General features: G+C 40.3%; 1 protein-coding gene across 16 annotated transcripts in view; it reads right to left on the bottom strand.

Annotated features, from left to right (window-relative positions):
* Positions 1–17,468, bottom strand: part of Celf2 (CUGBP, Elav-like family member 2) — an 825,373-nt gene that overhangs the window by 777,272 nt on the left and 30,633 nt on the right. The gene's annotated exons all lie outside the window — the stretch shown is intronic.

Genomic DNA, 17,468 nt, shown 5'->3' with positions numbered 1-17,468 from the left:
GTGGTGCATAGCTTGGTAAAGTGCTTGCCGTGCAAATACGAGGACCGGAGTTCAATTTCCAGAAACTGCCCAAAAGCATGGTGCTTCAGCCTTATAACCCCAGTGCTGAATAGATTATTGACCTACTGGCCGTCCCAACACAATCAGCAAGTTTCAGGCCAAGGAAAAGAAGCATACAGTCTCAGAAAAACAAGGAAACAAGATGGACAGCATCTTGATGAATGGTACCTGATGTTGACCTCTGACCTCCAGAGATCTCACACACCTGCAAGTCTGTACCAGCAAGCAAGTCTGCGTCTGCACACACACACACACACACACACACACACACGAGAGAGAGAGAGAGAGAGAGAGAGAGAGAGAGGAAGAGAGAGAGAGAGAGAGATCAAAATACAGCATGAGTCTCCTGCATCTCACTGCAAATCTTTCCAACTTAGCTTGTCTACCACTGTGACCTTGAGGAGTCCTGGATCCTCTCTTAGCAACATCTCCCCTCCTTCTTAGAGTGAAGTGAACAGTGATAATAACAGAGTATTAGCAAGGCACAGTAGGACGGGAAGCTCAAAAGAATTCCTTGAATTCAAGTCACCCTTTTTACTTCCTCAAGGTCATTCGATTTTTTTTTTACCAGATTGAATCACATTTGCTTTTCCTAATTCTTAAATAAAAGTACTCAATTATCATGCATGACCCTTTGAAAAATCTGGTGGGAGATATTCAGGGTTTAAACGATGACCTTTAGGCACAGCAATGTAGACAAAAAAGGCAAGAAGTCAGAGGAGGATAACAGCAGGTTTTCATGCTTGGCATAACTGCCTGATTTCATGAGTCCTCTCAGGTAGTGGATACATTGCATATCCAGACTCAACTATGAGAGTTTGGCATGACGCTTATAAAATATAATTACACGCCATTGTAGAGTTTGTCCCACCTATATATAGCCCTGGTGGGGGAGGGGAGTTCACTTGCCCAGGACCCCTGTCCTTAATAGCATTTGCATTCTTTGCTTATTGATTGATTAATTTTTTTTATTTAGCTTTGCACCATATTGGGTTCCTTTTATTTCCTTTGTCTCTTCAGATCTCTTTTCAAGTCAAATGCTACAGGCAAAGCAGTTTGGTTCTGGCTGCTATTATGCATTTACATAACCTGTTATGTAATTCCTCATTTGTCATAAATGTTAATTAGCTGTGCTTTGCAAGTCACACCGAGGTTATCCCGATTTTGCTGATGAGGAAATTGAGGGGAAGATTGATTGGGAGCAACAATTTGAATCACAACACACGGTGACCTCACAGCATTTCAGGACTTGGCACCAAAGCTCTGTGTTCCACGGTTTGGGGCTTAATTGACAGATTTAGCTAGCTCTAATTGGTTCCTTTGAAGAAGAAACTGGGAAATGCGTTACCAATGCCCTTCTTTTCTACTATTTCTAACTATTTCTGACCATGTAAGAATCTCCCAGGGTGGAGATCCAGAGCCTCCTCACTGAATCTCACCTTAGCCTCTCAGTGTGTGCTGCTATTGTGTGTAGTATGTGTTAGTGAGGGTGTCTGTGCACATGTGTGGGCAGGTATTCATGTTCATGCACATCACGTGGAAGCCAGTAGATGTCTTTCTTAGATGCCGTCAACATTCTATGTTTAGTTTCTGAGTTTTTCTCAGCAAACATAAAGCTCATCAATTCTCCTAGACCGGTCTGGCCAGTGGGTTTCGGAAATGTGCCTGACTGATCCCCTCTCAACCTTGAGGCCAAGGCACAGCCAAGGTCTTTGCTTTACCTAGGCTTTCTGGAACAAGAACTTTAAAGAAAAAAAAAAAAAAAAACCTCGACCTCAGTTCTACTTGAGCTGCCTATTTCCTGCACTTCTTGTGACAAGGGTCAGTTTGCTTTGTTTCTGTTTCTTCTGGTTCTTTTTAGTTATGCAGAACTGGAGAAGCTCTTCAGTAGCTACTGTTTACACAGAAAGGGATACTTAGGTCAGTGAAGTGCTTGCTTTGCAAGCCTGAGGAAGTTATTTAGATTCCCAGAACCTCCTACCCTCCTCGTCATCCATCCCCCACCCGCAAACCCAAACAAAATAGAAGCCTGGTGTGGATGCAAATACTTGTAACCCTGCCCTTGGTATCAAGACAGCCCCATCTGGAGCTGGTTAGTGAGTTCCAAATCCCAGTGAGAGATCCTGCATCAAAAACAAAACAAAATGTGGATGAAACCTCAGTTTTTATATCTGGCCTCACATGTGATCAGGTACCAATGTGACTTGAGCACACGCAGTCTCGCGCGCGCACAAACACCCACATCCAACCCACAGACATGATCAACCAATCAACGTACACAAGAAAAGATACTTGGCCCAGTCTGTTACCAGCCATCAAGAGGTCAGCTGTAGGCCTGCCCATTTTGAGGATAAGTTCTATGAATAGATCATGGATGATAACTAGCTACACTCCAGGGCCAGTTCTTTTTGGAAACTTCCCCATTTCCACCACTCCAAGCTGAGTTACCTATCTCATTCTAGAACATACAAAATGTAAAACTTTATTTTTTGCACATGGTCCCTGAGGATCTCGGGATAACATCTTCCAAAGCCCTCAAGGATTCTGGGTGCTTGACAAAGAATGTGAATGAATCCATCAGCAATCCATCAGGAGTGGATGGATAGCTTTGGGGTATTTGCTCAGGCAAGGACTGATAGAAGAGCCTCTGGCAAGAGAAGGAATTTAGACTTTGCTCTCATACATTACTTTTGTTCCTTTTTTGGAGTCAATATAGAAAGTGGTGGGCCGTGTAGCTCACAATTTAAAGTAATAAGGCTTTATACCAAGTCAACCCCTGATGATGGGTGTATAGACAACTTAGTGTCAGAGGTGTCCCTTTCTGTAATTTGTACTTCTATTGTATATACACTGCTTTCCTAAAGGCACCTTGAAGCTTTGTGATACAGCAACATTCCCATATTGCCTTTCTTCTTCTTTTTTTCCCTCATAATTTAAACTGGGCAAATAAGGAATGTCTTTAAAAAATGACCAAAGTAGTTGCTTTTATGAATTGATAGAAACTTTTAAAAGTTTTGAAATAGAATGCAAAAGAAGGAAGGATGGAGAGGTAGTCTAGCAATGAAAAGATAGGTTTGTAAAAATGATCTGATTTTGGCCCCTAGCATCCATCTGAAAGAGCTGTGCTTGTGAACTACCAGTGCTGGGGAAGTAGAAATAGGAGAATCCCTGAACTTGCTGACTAGCTGGTCTGGCAGGATTATCAGTCTTTAGGTTGAGTGAGAGACCCTGTTTCAAACAATAACATGGGGATTAGTTGAAGAAGACTCTAAAAATTGACCTTTGGCCCCACATGCACATACACATACAAGTATGCATGTACAGAGCACAGACACGGACATGTACACATGTGTGTACACAAAAAAAAATAAAGTAAAAAATAAAAAAGAAAGAAAAAAGAGAAGAAAAAGGAAAGGAAGCCTTTTGATCCAGTAAGACTGCCATATCAAGGGCAAACTGTTTTTTTTTCTCATCAAATCAGACCTGTGGGGTCTGTTGGAAGGCTGATCTATAACATTCCTTGGTCTATAAGTATTATATTAAGTATTACATGGGTTCTAGCTTGTGAACAAATTTAAGAGGAAACAAACTAGACCAGACCAAACCAAACAACACAAGGACCTATTCAATGTTACAAGAATTGAATCCAGGAGGAATGCTTAGCTTGAAGTCTCTAAGACACTGGCTCCTACTATTGACTGCAACTCAGAACAGTGCAGGAACAACAAAGGAATTCAACCATATCTAAAATAACCAGTCCCGTCATACAGTTCTTAATGATGTTAGAGGAATCACTGAAATGAGAGATATAAAGTCAGGTAACCTGTAGCTTTTATGAGAGAGCAGGCTATAACCAGCTCAAGGTTATTTCTTTCTAAACCTGGGATGCTCGCCAGAGTGTTGATATGACCACCAGCTAAGACTAAGAGATGAACTTCCTGTTTTTTAATGCCAAAGGGATTTCAAAAAGGAAATGAAGAGATAACTGTGTTGAACAGGAGAAGAGCAGCACCCCGATGGAAGAGACAGACAGACAGACAAAAAAGACTAATGGATAATATTAGGAGTTGCTGAAGTATCCAGACTGGGTATCTTTGAATGAATAAAGTTTTGTGCTGGTTGTGCGGTCTCGGTTAGCATGGGCATCACATTTTTCTATTGTTAAGATACAGAACTGCTGATATTTGATGTTACACATTCCAATTTGTTACCCTAGATGTCATCAGCAGCACAAATATTTACAGAGTTCCTCTTTAGACAGAGTGTGAGGCAGAACAAGCTTTTGATCACAGGGAATTCTTAATTACCTTGTTCTATTTATACCCTGGATTAAGGCACTGGTCAGTTCCTAATCTTTTTATTTATTTCAATAACATTTTATTTGTTTATATATTTTATGTGTATATGGGTGTTATATTTGCACACTAGAGGACATCAGATTCCATGGGACATCAGATCTTGTAGTGGTTGTGAAGCACCACGGGAGTGCTAGGAATTGAACTTAGAACCTCTGAAAGAGCAGCCAATGAGCTTAACCACTGAGCCATCTCTCCAGACCTACTTATTTCTTAAAAGGAAAACAAGAGTACCTTATTGTGTTTTCCAAGGTCCTTCATGAATATTCCAACTGTGACATTAGACAGTGACTCATTTCAACACATACCTACTGAAGGCTGAGGTTCACAGTCTCCTACTGATACTTCAAGAGGAAGACACAGCTCTGCTCATTACAGCATCTTCACACGCTAGCAAACGAGGGTCTGTGAGTGCAAATCATGGCCCTCTGTAGAACCAGCAATGAGAGTGACACATCTTTCCATGAGTCCTACTGTGTGCTGCCAACTGGCCAGAATGGTTGACTTATATTTTCTCATGTTTCCTACAAGCTGTGAGAGTCTAATAGCATCATCCATGTTTCACAGGGAAACCGAGACACAGACAAAGGGACGTAGCCTATGTGAGGCTGCATGGCAGAACCTGCATTTAGGCTCAGTGGGGGCAGGAAAAGGATACAGGAGGCAGCTGCAGACGTAGTGTTCATATTAATTAGACATTCCGCCCCTCTGCGGAAGACTCCTCCTTTAAATGTTGAATTTGTCCTCATAGCTTGTTCTTTTCTCTTTTGGACCTTGTCTTCCTTGTGGTTTATTCTAGAAACCACAGAGGAATCCGTCCTCTCCCCCAATATCTATATCTATCTACATGAAATATGCAGAAGAATATATCTGCATGCATGTATATATGTACATATACATCATCAGACCATTCATCACCATGGCCAAGCTTGTTATTACCGCTGCTCACATGACTACCTCATGAGACTGGGGGTTTCAGCCCATTTTGTGTACTACTTATAACCCCAGCGACAAGAACACATCCTGACACAGTCAGTGTCATTACACATTTGATAGATGAGTGAATGAATACAGGAACACATTTAATGAAATATCACCTAGAAAGAGATGAACTCCTTAGCGAGGTTAAAAAAAAAAAAAGTCAGTGGAAAATATGGTGATTTATCCCTCCAGCTCCTGAACTCTCATTTCACACCACACTCATGCAGATACACACACACACACACACACACACACACACACACACACACACACACAGAAAGAGAGAGAGAGACAGAGACAGAGACAGAGACAGAGAGACAGAGAGACAGAGACAGATAAACGGACAGAGACAGAGAGAGACAGAGACAGATAATAAGAGAGACACGGTCCATTTCACACGTGAGAGTAATGTGATATTTATCTTTCTCAGTCTGCTTTATGTTGCTTAACATAATAATCTTCAATTCCAGTCGTTTTTCTGCAAATGCCAGGTTTTCATATGGATAAAGCCATTACGTATTGATAGGTGAGCTAATGTGCTCTGTGACAGAACCCATGCCTGACACTGCTCAGAGTGCCAAGATCCAGAGAGACCAGATAGGCCATGGGCTCAGAGGGTTATCAGATGCTGCTGTTTTGCTAAGGGAACACAGCAATAAGAAGCTTCCTAAAGACATTCTGCTATCCCCATAGATTAGTGTCTTGCTCGGCCATCACAGAAACTTTCCTTGGCAGTTGATGGGAACTAACACAGACTCACAACAGGACAATGTACATAGTGAGACATTTGGAAAACTCAGTCCTAAATGGTTGTCATTGTTAAACCCTTCTGCTCAGGGCTCAGAGAGTCACAAGGAAGAGTAGGCAACAGGCACACAGGAGCCAACGGAGGTAAATGATACCACAGAAATAGTGTCGTCTAGACACACAGGACTGATGCACATGTGAAATCACAGGGACCGTGGTAGCACACACAGGGCCTGTACAGGTTTATGTCACAGGGGGTCCTAATGCTGAGAGGGCCAAGTAAACACAAGCTCCCGTCTGTAAGAATCTATCTCTGACTGACATCTGCTAATAAAAGAAATATTAATTTTCACCAATGGAGTCTCACTGGGTATACTAACCACAACAAAGGGCAGGACATTCGCTCATGGTAAATGACAATACAAAATGAACTCAGTGGTATTTTTGTAAACTTCTTTGGACTCATATTGCTTTGTTAGGGTAGTTTTTTGTCTTAGTGGTCTCTTTCACCGATATATCATAGTTTCAGAGTTTATGTTCTTATGAGTTTTATTTTTGTGTATATGTATGCATCTTAATTTTTTTAAAAAAAATCTGCTTTGTGTTTGTTTATTCTCTCTCTCTCTTTCTCTGTGTGTGTGTGGGGGGGGAGGGAGAGAGAGGGAGGGAGGAAGAGAGGGAGAGAGAGAGGGAGTAGAAGAGAGAGGAAATGGAGTTAGATAGGTGGGGAGCAGGGAGGGGAGGATCTGAATAGCATTAGGCGAAGGGGCAACTTATCAGAATATACTTTATGAAAAACATTATTTTTCTAAATATGTGGACTAATTGATTGAACATACAGCTTTCAAGAAAAGAAATAAAGAGCAAGAACTATTTCAAAAAGTGTTCAAAGCCCTCAGCCATCACACAAATGCAAGTTCTTATTATTTTGAGATGTTACCTCTCCACAGTACCCACAGCTATGAGCAGACAATAGCTGGCGAGGAGGTGGGAAAGAAGGGGTCCTTGTGCACTGTCGCTGGGAATAGAAGCCAGTTCAGCTGCCCTGTATACTCCTAAACAAAGTCAGAGCTGATGAGTATAATTTCTTTCCAGTTAATGTGGGTTCTATAGGTAGGTACTACAATGCACAGGCAAAAACAGATTCAGAAGCAGATTCCTCACCATCACACAGCAAGACTATTATAGATATCAGACCTTGTTTGCCCAAGCCAAATTCATTGTCAGCAGTGATGCTGGCTTTCCAGTATGTCCTCTATGTGTTACTCCTTGCTGAGCTTACTGATGGCGAGAAGGAAATTCTAAATAGCACCCAATTCCCTAACTCTTTGGCTGACTGAGGAATTCCAAAACTACGCGGAAGCTGTTTTGCTTTTCATTAATTTGTTTTAATCTGTAATAGGACTAGGGATCCAAGAGGGTAACAAATCTTCACTCCCAGATTTGTAGGATGTGACTAACAGCAAAGGTCCCCATGACAAAAAATGGCAATCTAATCTTTGGCTCTTCTCTAATGAGAAAGTTCTTTCTAGAGCAGCCTATGAGTTATCTGCAATATAATATTATTAGGGTCCACATGGACTGTCACACCCAAATTACAGTAGGCTGGAAGCTTTTCACACAAGGGACACTTAACCCCGGGCTCTGAAGTCTAGCTGCCCTGGACTCATGCTGGCAGACTCTTGTCTGGGGAAGGCTCTGATTCCCAGTTTTAGATGGCTGTTTTCTCACTATCTCCTCTCTCCATAGAGGGATAGATGAACTGTCCAGGATTTCTTTCTAAGAGCAAAAATTCCACTTATCAGGATTTTACTCTCTTGAGCTAACCATCTCCCCAAAACTCCCCCTCCTAAAAAAAAAGGATTACTCTAGAGATTGGGATTTAGGATTTCCACATCTGCTTGGGGGACACACATTCCACCGCAAATGTCACAAGGAGGCATGACAGAATGAGGACAGTTTACTCAAGAAGAAAGAACACTATCCAGTGCCTTCCGTCTCATTACAGCCACCTCCTGATTCTTCCAGTACGTGACATTATTTGTGAAAGGGAAATCAAGCATACAGAAAAACAGTGGAATATCAAATTAAACGAATCCTCAAGCGCTTGTGTGTGGCTTATTGTGAACAAATACATGTTTCACAGTAAAAGTAAGGTTTATCTTTCCCATCCATATAGCCACCTTGGGACCCAAGACATTTGATCATTATTATTTCATTAACTGATACATATATATGTATCAGTATATATATTAATATATATCAGTATATATCAGTATATATATCAGTGTATATATATTAGTATATATATCAGTATATATATCAGTATATATATCAGTATATATATATCAGTATATATATATATATACATATAGTGTATGTGTGTGTGTATTTAAGAAATCTGACTGAGAAAATTATTGAGAATGCAAACCACGAGTCACAGATGCCTCCAATAGTCTGAATCGACATTACTCTCTGCTGCAGAATATTGGAAGGTTTCCTTAATAATTCCTAATTGGAGTCTTGGTTCAGATAAACCTGACAGTACATTTAAGATGGCTTTGGTGACTCAAGAACATGCTGAGACTCTGTGATCTAGGTTGTTTGGCTTAAGGATTGGAGAAAGCAAATAGAAGCAGCTGCACTAAGGATTTTGTGCAATTAGGTTCATGCAGATTCTGGAAGTTGTTTATTAGGTCTGTCACTTTCAATCCATCTGGTATTTTCGTGCTCAAGCCGAATTGCAGGTTGCTCGGCAGGGTCAGTGGTTTTCCTTTTACCTGCTAGACAGCATGGTACAACCTCGAAGGCTTATCTGCTGGAGGCAGGATGCACGATTTGGCTGCTTATTGCAAAGCGCATGCATTTTTGATTTGACTGTGTGAGACAGCTCAGACACCTCCCAGGAGTTCCAGTTTGGACCAGTTCAAGACTTAGATATTATTCCCAGGGTTGTTCTGGGAATTCATTTTTAGTTTTGCAAATGTTCTTTCTCCGCTCTTTTTGTGCGATGCACAAAACCAAAAGTAAATGTTGTGGAAAGAGGGCTCATCCGCTTTTCAGCATCGTCTGTCTAGTGTGGATTCAGAGTCTATAGAGTTAATTAGATACAATCTCTGGAACAGGGCTTGACCCTTTCAAACTTCTGTTAAATTGGGGAATTCTCAATATCAAACACTCTTAGGATGTGCTAATTAGTGTATGATTCTCCCTTCCATTTTTCTCCCCCATACCTATTTTTATAACGCCAGCCTTCATTTGGACAGAGGAAGTTTGGATTCAAAGACATTCAGAAGCCTTCTATATGCGTATGTCACCCCTTCCTTTCCAATGCTTCAGTTCCCACCCTAATAACTTGTCAGTTCTCAGTTTCCAGTGCCATTTTGGATTGTACGTGTTTCATAATTCCCTAGCTCCTTTCTCCCTATCTGTGAAGTAGTGTGAGAATATGCCAAGACGCACCATGCCATCTGGGATGAAAGCTTTAAAAATTCTGGTGTTTTGTCTATTTTCTGCACCCATGACCTTGGCCTCTTGAGATTCTGAGAGGATTTTTTCCAGGAGGTGTGAATGAGTCTGAGCCCAAGCTCATTGGTTTTTCCTTGGATTCTTTCATTCACCTTATGTCTTTTATACTCATGGGTATAAATTTCTTCAAAGACGATGAGCCGGGGCCACTGGGTTTCTTATGATATATTCTAAAACAGTGTCAGGACAGAGACAGGGATTGATCCACGAAGATGAAATGACTGCCTATTCTCTTTCATCTTGGCAGTGAGAAAGTAGATCTAGCAAACACATGAGGTCTAGCCAGTGCGTTTTGTCAAATGGTCCCTGTTTATGCCATCTTAACAGGGCTGGGTGGGAGAGGAGTGGATGGTAGAGGAAGAGGTTGTTTTTCTGAGAGCAGTGTTTGAAAGGGGGAAGATAATTCTGTGAAACTGATGGGCTATCATAGACAATCTGGTAGGTAGCTTGTTTTCCCTGAAGGACTTCTGGATGCTTAAGCGAGATCTACTTAGGTGCCTCCTTTATCCTTTTAACTTTAGTTCTATAGAAGCAGGAGGTAACAAAGGCTAAGCTGTTGAAAAACAAAAGAGAAGGGCTTGTTTCAGTGATATATCAAAGAGTTTAGAATTTAAAGGAAGAATAGGCAACATAAAGAAATGATTAGTTTCTGTTCGGTCCTCTGAAATGTCAACAAAACATTCCATATCTTCATCTTCTGGTCTGCAGAGACCCCATCTCAAGAAATTCAAATAATGGGATTTACAAGATGGACATAATGGCATAGCCAGTTAAGGCTCATGCTTCCAAGCTTAAGGACTGGAGTTCAATCCTCTGCAGAACCCACATGGTGAAAATAGACAACTGACTTCCCTAAGCTCCTAAGTGGTCCTTTCACCTCCACATATATGCTGTGACTGCAAGCATGTGCACATGCACACACACAAACACACACACACACACACACACACACTCATCACACACACACATATACACACACACACACACAATCTTCTTCTTCTTCTTCTTCTTCTTCTTCTTCTTCTTCTTCTTCTTCCTTCTCTCTCTCTCTCTCTCTCTCTCTCTCTCTCTCTCTCTCACATGTATGCCTGCACCCACACACATATAACTCACATCCCATAAAAAAACAAATAAATATGTGAAATAAAAATTCAAAAGACACTAAAATGATTATTATAATGGTAAATGAAAAATATTCAATGGAGGTTGTCTTTTTCAAAAATCATATGAGAACAATTGCAGATTTATAGGAAAGCAGGAAATGAAAAGGAAGAAAGGAAGGACTACAGGACAGAGGGTTGTCTAGGCAACCTAAGTAACATACCTCATGCAAAACAATTCACAATGGATTGATGGCTTAAGTGTTACATATAAAATGCCAGTGACTTTAGAGTAAACCATAGGGGGAAACACCCAGAGAAGGCCAAGGCAAGGGAGTCTCAAACATGGTATCAAAACCACAGTGCTTGGAAGGAAGACTCAATAAACTGTACTTTCTAAAAAATGAAGATTTCTGTTCTGTAAAAGACCTGATCAGGAGGAGTGAGTAGATAAACTGTGGATTGGAAGATTGTCTTTATAAACTATTAGCCATGTAAAACTTACATCTAGAACTTTCAAAACTCTACAGTAAAATCAAAACAAACCAACCAGTCTCCCCAAACAAACCAAAAGCACAAAGATAATAATAATAATAATAAAAATAATAATAATAATAAAATAATAGTAATGATAATAATAATGATAATAAATTCAATTATGCGTATGCAGTGGGCAAAAGACAAGAAGGCATACAGATATTTCATAAGCACATGAATGTTTGTTTTATATCACTAACCCATAGAGAAATCCAAGCATAACTATACATTTATCAGAATGACTCAAAGAAAATAACTGAGAAATCAAATACTGGCAAGGAGGCAAAGAAAGTAAGTTGCTTATATATTGCTGTGGATACGAAATGATAAAGCTAGTTTTGAAAATATTATGCTTTTCAAAGACCCTATTAAGAAATTGTATGGCTTGATGTTTATTCCAAAAAATAAAGACTATAATAATATAGAAACACAAACCAGAATATTGGTACAGTCTTCATACTCATACCAAACTAGGCACAACTCAGATGGGCATCAGAGAATAGATGGCTAAACAACCTGTGGTATATCCATACCATGGCATAGTACTCAGCAATAAAAAGAAATACATTGAGGCTATTACCATAACCTTGAAGAAGAATACCTAGGGATGTACCAAGCAATTGTGTGTGTGTGTGTGTGTGTGTGTGTGTGTGTGTGTGTGTGTGCGTGTGTGTGTGTTTGCCTGAAGTTGATATCAAGAATCTTCCTAAATTTCTCTTCACCTTTCACCATTTCAGAGTCTCACTTGAATTTGGAGTTTTTTTCAGAATAGGCTTTTTCCCCTTACTCTGGAGAAACTCATGTCTCCACCTGAGGAGGAATGCCATTTCCATTTAGCATTGGGGTGCTAGGGACCATTTGTGAAGTATTTCCCCATTAAGCCACTTTTCTAGCCTCCTGGATGTCTTGTATTAACATAATTAAATTGTCACCATAATTTTCCCTGAACTTGGGATAGGCTTTTAGCCCTACTTAATAGTTAAAAAAATTCTATATAGCAATGCTGTGAAAACACCTGAGGTAATCAATGGTATGAGGTTAAGAATTGAGAACCCTAACTGTCCTGTTTGCCCCAAGGTCAACTGACTGGCTGAAAGCTCAGTTCACTGGCCAGCAGCATCATACAAGAGTATTTTATCCAATGCCACTTGTTTGAGAAAAGATATAAATTCTAATTTTCAGTGAGATTTATGCTAAGCACACATTACTTTTACATTCTTGCAAAGTGTGCAAAAAACAAACAAACAAGCAACCAGCAAACCAACCAAAAAACCAACAAACCAACCAACTAACCAACCGACCAACCAACCGACCAACCAAAAAAAATCAAGTCCTTCAAAGCCAGTCTCCCATGGATGAGATGTTTGGGAAATACCTAGGCTGTTCACACAGAAGCGATGGTGTAACAGGGGTCAATGAGGAGGACATATATTTTCTCACTGCCATCTGCCATCTGTACTTCAGGAAAGGAGAAGAAAATATGGTTTGAAAAATGGTCTCTCCTCACTCTTGTCTCCAGCTCTCCCCAACCTCCCTGTAGCCCTTATCTAATTTGTGAGTAAAGGTTTTAATGAGACCATTAATTGTACGAAATTATTTGGTATGTAAATGTCCCTTTGTAATGGAGTGAATTAATCAAATTTTAGCTGAAAATTTCTACCTCCTAATTTTTCATGGCTTTAATGGACTCATTTGCTTGGCTTTTGTTACTTGGCGTTTCAGCAACCCTTATTTAGCTCCATGATGGCAAAGAGTGTAAGGAAGGTTAAGTTTAACTCTAACCTGCAAAAAATATCACCGTAAAGGCACTTTCTATCAGTCTCACATGGTAGGATGTCTAATAACTATCTAACATTGAACTGTAGCTTTCTTGGCCCCCACCCCCATCCCTATGCACTTTGGTCATCTCTTACAGTCTTTTCCATGGCCAGCCAAGTTTCTATCCATGATTATAAAGCCCAATTTTGTTCTTTCTCAATGAGACCCAAGACCCTTGCCAACATTAACCATTACTTCCGTCACCTGATCACTTCATCATTATTTATGAAACTCCCTTATCACTATAATAGATTTAGAAAGTTTTGTTTCTATTTTTATTTATGTGTATGTGTGTTTGCCCTATGTATGCTAGTGCACACAGGGGCCATAATGAGGCGTTGGATCTTCTAGAGTTGGTATTGCTAGTAGTTGGGTGCTAGGGATTGAACTCTGCTTCTCTGGAGAGCAGCAAGCAATCTTAGCACATTTGCCCAGATCCCAATATCTCTACAGTTTGGATGCCACATTCCACAGGATCTTCATCCAACCCATGGCCAGACTCTGGATGAGTAACTCTCATTTCTGTTTCTCCTAACTAAAGTGTGGCCATGCTCCCTGATGATGCACGTCTTTCTTAGGATTTCTTCAAAGGGTGGGGACTCCACCTCCTGCTTCCTCAGGCTTTACTTGGTACACTGTTTGGCTCCTCTCTCTTCTTCTCGTTTGACCCACAAGCCATCCTGACAGCTTTCTCTGTACATTATCTCTAGGATTTGAATACTTCCAGTCACTTCTATCCCAATGCCCTCATGTTTGACACCTCTATCTCTGGTTTGGATCACTACAAGACTCTCTTCCTTCTGGTCGTCTGGCGTTAGTTCTTATTCATTATAGGTCAAACCTGAACTATCCTTGGCAGACTCATGTTTTTAGTGCTTGTTCTGAAGCAGTGGAGGCTATGAAACCTTTAAAGGATGGTGTCAGACAGGAAGAAGTAGGTTCCTGCGGGCAAACCTTTAAAAATTATATTCACCCTTCATTCTGCCCTTGTTCTCTGCCTCCCTCCATTCTACTGTGACATGAGCGGCCTCCTGCTCTGATGGATGGCTCTGTTATGCCTTCTCTGTTCTGATTGTCCCCCCGTGAGACCACGTGTGAAGATAAACTTTGTTCTGTACACTGTTTCAGTTCACCTTTTTCATACGTGACTCAAGAATCACTAATGTAAACCTCATCTAGTCCTTTTCAAAGGCCAAGACAGAATGATGAGGTTCAAACGTGAGATGATGTCACTAACCTGCTTTAAACCCTCCAGGGGTTTCTCAACTTACCTTTGGCACATTCCTACCTTCGCAATGGCACCTACCTTTAACTCCCATTCCTCTTCCTGCTGTCCCTCTGTCTGATCTAGCCACATTCATTGCTATGCTCTTGTTGGCCATGCGAAAGCAACTCCTGCTTCAGACTGTGCCTGCCCTTTGTTCCTTCAGTCTGAAAGGCCCCTTTGCAGTGCCACAGCTGGCGTCCTAACACCCTCCATCCTCTCCTGACTTTACATTGAAAACCTTCATCTCTGGTTTCTTATCTCTTTTTTCATTGCAGCAATTGAAAAGTAACAACATAACAAGAGAGGATGGTCTTTGGTCTTTGCCATGACCAAAGCAACTTACGACAGAAGGGATTTATTTGGACCTGCAGTTTCACAGGATAGAATCAATGCTGGTGGAGGAAAATCCATGTAGCAAGATCAGGGAGCTGAAGGCTCATACCTTGAACCATACACAAAGCAGAGAGAATGAACAGGGGGTTGCATGTGTCTTTAAACTCTCCAAGTCTGTCTTCTGTTAAATACTTCATGCCATAAGACCATGTCTCTTTAAGCTCCCAGACAGTACCATCAGTTGAAGACTAACTATTCAAATGGCCAAGACTATAGGGAAGGTTTCTAATTCAAAACATCACTGGTGCTGTGTTTTTAGTACCTGGACCAGTGCTTATTATGTAATGGATGCACAACAGGTGTATTTCTATGAACAGAATTCACGATTCCTTTCTGGGCTCTCATGGCTCTCCGTTTCTCTCATGCCCTCTATTTCCTTCCTTTCACCTTTCTTTGCTCTATAAATATGGGTGTCTTTCTGAAGTTTCCTTAAGTGCTGCCATCTTCTTCTTAAGTCCATTCCTTCTCTTATTCCTTTGCTATTACAATCCTCTTCCCTTTGTCATAGTCTCTGCCTCTGGTGACTGTCAACTTTCACTCTTGCCTTTATTCATAAACTTTGATGATAATTAGGGTGTCATGTAGGACAAGAGAGTAGATGACATCTGCTCAGTGGAATTTTATTATTGTTCTTCATGAAGACTTTTAACTTTTGCTACATATTATACAAATATATCTCTACATCTTTATTCCTTTTGTTTAATAACTTTTAAGGAACCAGAATCCTATATGGTGATTTGGGCTTGTGCCCATTCTTCCTTTTGTTGATCCATTCCCATATGATTTTATCAGAGGTATTTGTCTTAGTTTCTTTTCCCATGACATGATAAAATACCCAGTGAGAAGCAACTTAAGGGAGAAAGGGTTTATTCTGACTCACAGAACAAGGACATAGTACATTATGGTGGGGAAGCGAATGCAGTAGAAGCTTGAAACAGCTGGCTACACATATCCACAATGAGGAAGCATGAAATAACAAATACTTGTCAGCTCCCTTTCTCCACTACACAGTCCAGAAGCCAATCAAAGGACTAGTGCCCACCACATGGGGTGGGTCTTTTATATATATGAACACAATGAAGATAACTCCCTACAGACATACTTGTAAGCCCATACAGGTGAGTCTAGATTCTGAAGGTTGGTAAATGACATTAACTTTTGCCATCATTATGTACGAGGTTCCACACATGGTCTCTGCATATATGAAGGCAGTGTAGAAGCAGAATGGTATTAAAGCAACCAGACAAACTTCAAGAATTCCAGTTATAAATATTGATGCAGCTTCTAAAAGACCAATTAGGAGACTTCTCAGGTAGAATGGAAAGTTATGAGGGAAGCTTCTAAAAAACAGGGTTATTTGATTGGTTATATCGATTATTTGATTGGTTATATTGATTCCCACAGGGAGACTGGATGTTGCTCAGTGATTGCCTCTCATTTACAAGGCTCTGGGTTCAATTCTCAGCCCCATAAACATATGCATGCACACAAAGATAAATAATCCAGATACTTAATAGAAGACTCACAAATAATAATATTCATTAAGTAGCATTTAATGTGTAAATACATAACACAACTGGATTTTTTTTAACTTGAGGAAGAAATGACTTATTAAAAATTCAAGGTTTGAGGTTGTAATAGATTCTTCCAGACTCTTCAGCTGGAAAGGTGAGCCAATTTATTTAGTTTTTTTTCAGCCCTTATATTCTTAGTTAAAAATGGGATTATTGGAAAACCATTTCATAGGAACCTTCTCAAGGACTGAATGAGATAGTCCATATCAAATGGAGTATACACAATCAGGCACATACTAAGTGCTCAATAAAAAAAAATCCTACTTACATTAAAAGCAAAGTTAAATGCTACAGTCTAAGGAGTAATAAAAGGCTACATCAAACAAGTTGGCATATCAATCAAATGTACAGAGACAAGTGGAAATTTCCACTTCAGCTACATTACGCGTACTGCTTCTGGTACATACAGATATAGGGAGAAAATGCCTACAGAGAAGAGGTTCAGTGTGACAGCCAGTTAGGTTAGTCTCTCGGAATAGCAGGACTCATTACAGAACCCAGGAAATAGAAATGCACAACTCTTTGCCTGTGCATCTCTCTCACTCAGAAATGGTCCATGCTGCATTAAACATCGGGTAGAAAGGTCACTTAGAGTCATTCTAATTATTGTGCTGTCAGATAGTAGCAGGTAACAATTTCCCCTGCCAAAATTTCTTAGTTTTTCTGGAAAGAAAGCGTGTGCATTCAGGGGATCAATGTTGGGTGTCTGTGGATCTTGCTGTCTACTCATATGGGGAACTTGGTTTAAAATGTGGGTGCTTTTAAGGTGCCTTTGAAGCTTTTTCCGAGGAGTATCTTCTTGAGTAACCACAAGTACTATGCTATCTTTCAGAAAAGGGGCTCCATTAAGACCTAACATGGAAATGTGCTATCATTTCAACATAGAACAAATTAAGGGCAGGGTTCATGACTGTCTCCTGTGTCATATTCAATGCAAACTTTGAATTTCTTACCCATAGAAAAATAATTATTTTAATAGGAAAAGATTGACTGGGACTCAGGTCCTTGAGTATCCATAGAGCAATATTGAAACAATGCTAGAGTAGTACTGTGATCCATTCTACTTTGGATTTTCAGCTAAATTTGTACCTTTCATTATGTATGTTTA

This window comes from Rattus norvegicus, chromosome 17, assembly GCF_036323735.1.
Source record: "Rattus norvegicus strain BN/NHsdMcwi chromosome 17, GRCr8, whole genome shotgun sequence".
Lineage (NCBI taxonomy): Eukaryota > Metazoa > Chordata > Mammalia > Rodentia > Muridae > Rattus > Rattus norvegicus.
This window is presented reverse-complemented; position numbering and strand designations above follow the sequence as displayed.